Source organism: Penaeus chinensis, chromosome 6 (genome assembly GCF_019202785.1).
Source record: "Penaeus chinensis breed Huanghai No. 1 chromosome 6, ASM1920278v2, whole genome shotgun sequence".
Taxonomy (NCBI): Eukaryota; Metazoa; Arthropoda; class Malacostraca; order Decapoda; family Penaeidae; genus Penaeus; species Penaeus chinensis.
Genome location: NC_061824.1, coordinates 37,093,796 through 37,098,795, shown reverse-complemented (window position 1 = coordinate 37,098,795; position 5,000 = coordinate 37,093,796).

The window sequence follows — 5,000 nt, the reverse complement described above, 5'->3', positions numbered from 1 at the left end:
GAGAGAGATGGGGGAGAAACCAATAGATAGAAATAGATAGATAGACAAATAGAGAGAAATGGGGTGGGAGAGAAAGATGAGGAGAGGGGGAAAGATAGACAGATAGATAAATAGATAGATAGATAAGAGAGAAAAAGGGTGATGGAAGGATAGATAGACAGACAGACAGACAGATATATACACATATATATTGACATAGATAGAGAGAGGCAGGTATATAGACAGACAGATAAACGGATAGATAGAACGACAGCCAGGTTTAGAGACAGACAGGTGTTAGAGACAGACAGGTGTTCCTGATTGGTTAGCAGGCGCTTGTTGACTAAACTCTTGAGGACGAAACACGGCATCAATAAGGCGGCATAACACAAAGGGGGAAATCCCGACTGCCGAGGGATAAATCATTCCCCACAGGGACAAGCAAGTCAGCGAGGGTACGTAAATTGCGTATACATCACAAGAGAGATGGACAGTTTAGTGTGAAAAGTCGTGGTTCGTTTGTCTGTTTTTTTTTTTTTTTTTTTTTTTTTTTTTTTTTATAATGTTGACGTTTCTCGTCTTGGGTAAATATACTAATTGGCACCTGCGCGCGGGCGGGTCATTGCCAAAGGTGGGTGAATGAAATTTTCTCTTTCATTCGTCTGTAGTTTTAGATAAAAAGAAAGAAAGAAAGAAAGAAAGAAAGAAAAACAAAAAAATAGCGTCGTGCGTACTAACTCACTGGGCAAGAGCTATGCTACTTTTGAGTGTTGCGTTAACAGCTCGGTTCCTTCGTGTTATAATGAAGGATTGGACCCGACAAACTGTACATTTTGTGTGTGTGTGGAAAGGGGGGGGGGGGGGGGGGGGGAGGAACTCTCTTCTTTTACTGGTGTTGATGTAGTAACAGCAAAATGTTTTCATGTAAAAAAAAAAAAAAAAAAAAAAAAAAGGAAAATTTTGGTGTTTATTGCCTATCCCTTACACTCCTACCGTCCCTCTCTATCCTCCCTTCCTCCCTCTATCCACTGATCTCAGAACCAGACTGGATCGAGCAACCCAGTGTTCACACGCATCAAATTCGGAAGACTTTTTTTGGGCAATCTTGGGACCACCTTGCACATATTCCTTGCACATGAAATCAACGCGCGTAGATCAAAACGACGGGGAAAAAAACGGGATGCAGTGCTGTGCAATAAGTTGCAATAAACACAGGCAAAGAAGGAAAGGAAAACAGGAGTGAGAGAAGTGAAGACGAAGAAACCCAGCTTAAACTGTAGTTCCCGAGGATATTTCGCGTTTAAGTATCCTTGGGAAGGAAACCTTGATCTTTCCTGGCACTTCCATTTAAATATTTTAGGTTAATAGTAGGCATATAGGTGTTAGAAAAAAAGAAAAAAAAACTAAAAGAAAAAAAGTAGATAGCTGTAGAAACCAGATTACTTTATTTCCAATTAATTCTCTAAGCTAGAATGCTTTTAAAAACATTATTATTTTTTTTCCGTGGCTAGGTAGGTGGCCGCTAGGATTTCTATTGGAACCAAGAGTGAAGCAATGCAGCTCGATCCAGTCTTTCGTCAGATCAGCACCTCTATATCTCTTTGCCTCTCTCTCTCTCTCTCTCTCTCTCTCTCTCTCTCTCTCTCTCTCTCTCTCTCTCTCTCTCTCTCTCTCTCTCTCTCTCCCACCCCCTCCCCCTCCCCCCTCTTTCCCTCCCTCCCTCTCTCTCTCTCTCTCTCTCTCTCTCTCTCTCTCTCTCTCTCTCTCTCTCTCTCTCTCTCTCTCTCTCTCTCGCTTTCTTTTTCTTTTTTATCTCTCGCTCTCTGCCCCTCCGAACTCCGTCTACCCTCTCTTCCTCTTTATCCTCACCTCCCTTTGTGTGCCTCTTCCCTCTCTATATCCTTTCTCTCTCTGTGTTCTCCCCCCTTCCACCCTCGCTCTCCCTCTATACCCCTTCTCTCCTCTCCCTCTATACCCCTTCTCTCTTCCTCCCTCTCCCTCCCTTCTTCCTCTTCTCACTGTGGCCTCTTCCCTCGTTCCCTCTCTCTCTCTCTCCTTGCCCTCCCTACCTCCCTCCCTCACTCTGCGTTGCCCTTCTCCCTCTCCCTCTATGTCCCTCCCCCCCCCCTCTCCGTCTATGCCCTAGTCTCTCCCTTCCTCACTCCCTGTCCCTCTATACCCCTTCTCCTTCGCTCTCTCTCTATTTTCGCCCATCCTCCCTCCCTCCCTCTCCCACTGTGTCCCTCCCTCCCTCCGCACTCAGTAATGTATGGTATATTTAATTGCTTTACACTACTAACTGGAGTACGCTATAGCGAGGTTTATCGTCCTAGAGTTTGGATGTGTTGCCATTTCTTCATTTTCTAGTTCGGACGGAGTAGAAGGTAACTATTTTACCTATCACAGCGCCCGATAAAAACTAATGATTTGTATAATGCACTTAGACTAGCGTTGTGGGGCTAAGAACAGACATGCCTTCTCTTGTTACGTTGAGATGACGTTTTTCTGTCTATTTCGTATTATCTTTTTACACAGTGATATTGTAGATTAATAATATTTACTTATTATTATTATTATTATTATTATTATTATTATTATTATTATTATTATAGTGATAACGATAATAATAATAATTATTGTTGGTGGTGGTGGTGGTGGAGCTGTTGTTGTTATGATTATTAGGATGATTATCAATATCACGATAATTATCATTGTTATTCTTATCATGATCATAATAATAATGATGATACATAGTAATATAACCTCCATCTCTCTTTCTAGGCATCTTGCCTACCTCTTGAAAACAAGCAACCATCATTCCCATCCCAAAACCAGAACGGCCTGATGAATATAGACCAATTTCTCTGACGTCCTGCCTGTCTAAAACCTGTGAAAGAATCCTCACTCGTTTACTCCACTAGATCAAAGACCTGATCCATCCACCTGTCTCTGGCTTTCAAGAAGGGAGAGGAACACAAATGTGTCGAGCACAGTATCTAAATGGAAGTAATGCACAGCCTAGATTTCAAGGCAGTATTCGACAGAACCTCACCTACTGCAATCCTCCATGAACTAACTCTTTTAGGAGTTAAGGGCAAGCTTCTGCTATGGATAAAGGATTATCTATCTTTGAGAAGAGCAAAAGTGTGGGACCAAGGCGCCTACAGTGCTTATGGCAAATTGGAATTAGGCACTCCACAAGGGGGAGTATTGTCCCCTACACTGTTTATGCACTTTCTTTGCAAGTTCAACGATGAGTTAGGAAACATATGTAGCATCACATCCTATGCTGATGACATTCTTATTCAGGTATTTGATAGGGAAGATTATGTTCAGCAAAATGTGTGCCTCCCTTGGTCTCAAAATCAATCAAAACTAAGCATATTAACAGATCTCGTAAACTACCTTACATTCCAAGGTTAGGTGGACAGACTATTGCAAGAATTAACACCTATAAATATCTTGGTATTGTGGTGACTGCTCCCACCTCATGTCCCACAACTCTCGCTTTACCAAGGATATTGTTCAAAACATCAAGGAACGTTGACTTGAACGTTTAAGACCGTTGCAATACATAAGTAACAGATATGTAGGTGCCACCCTGAGAGTCCTAAGGTTGATGTATATCTCCCTTGTTAGGTATTAGACTATGCAAGCCCAATTCTTATTATGCTACCACCGAGTGCCTCAAATCCCTTGAAAGTCTAGAGAACAAGGCCATGAGAATTATGCTTGAGTTCCCAATGACTGCTAAAGTTCACGCCATGAGGAGAGAGCTAGACCTCCCATCTATTCACAGTGGTGTCGCCCAAGTTATCTCCATACTTAGCATCAGACTCCTGCAGGTTCTACCCAAACCACGAATCTCCAATATTCTATCAAATGAGATGAATTGTAGAGTTAGGCATGCCGGGCCTCGATACTCCAATCTTATACAGTCCAACGTAAAATGGAAAACCAAAACTACTCATACTGTTATGTTCTTTAATGTATGGAACAACTAAGCTATTAACATTCCAGAAACAGTGCTTACTGCTCCTTGGCACATAACTCATGTACATACTTATATTGATAAACTAACAGGGCCTAAATCCATGGCTTCAGAAACGGAACTAAAAGCTCATTACTTGAAATATATAGATGGCTAATCCCTGATATAGAAGATCTTGAAGAAAGTGTGTGTATTTCCAACCGGATAAGCACAACTGATGCCGAGTCAGTGACCATATATCAAACCATTAAGAAAGGTAGTAAGCAGCAGCGACACCTGGCTATCTTTACTGACAGCCAAGGCGCTCTCCATAAGCTCACTGCATTTAACCCAGAAACCATGGTAACTAGAAATAACCTTCACCAACTTTCTAAACTATAAGAACAGGGTATCCAAGTGTCTCTATACTGGATACCCTCTCATATAGGAATATCATTATGTGACAGGGTTGATCAATTAGCCAGATTAGCACTTTCCCATGAAGATCCATATTATATAGTACCGCTAACTCTCGATCAAATGAAGAAGCGTGTTATCAGCTGTCTTCGAGATTATGAGGGTTAGATATGGTCCACTGGGAAGACGAAAAAAAAACGGACATGGTACAATCTGGCATTACGAGAGTATTGCTGGGACAAAGTCTATCATGGACTGTCACGGAGACAGCATATTACATTGACAAGGCTGCGCATAGGATATCAATACACTATACAATCTGGACAGGATGCAGTTTTGGAGGCAAAACCAGTTTCATATCACCACTGCAAATTGTGAAAGGTACCCAAGTCGCATGATCTTAGTCATCTGTGATATAAAAACTGCATCCTATCGATAAAATAGCACAGAACAGCACTTGTTGATCATATTAACTTTATCATTTATCATAGGCACTTGTCTTTGAAATTATTTGTGATTTTTTTTTTTTTTTTTTTTTTTTTTTTTTTTTTTTTTTTTACCAACCAGATGATGTTTCAGTAAAGTCATAATTACACATCTCTTCTGGCACGTATTTAACGCTAATGTTTGACTG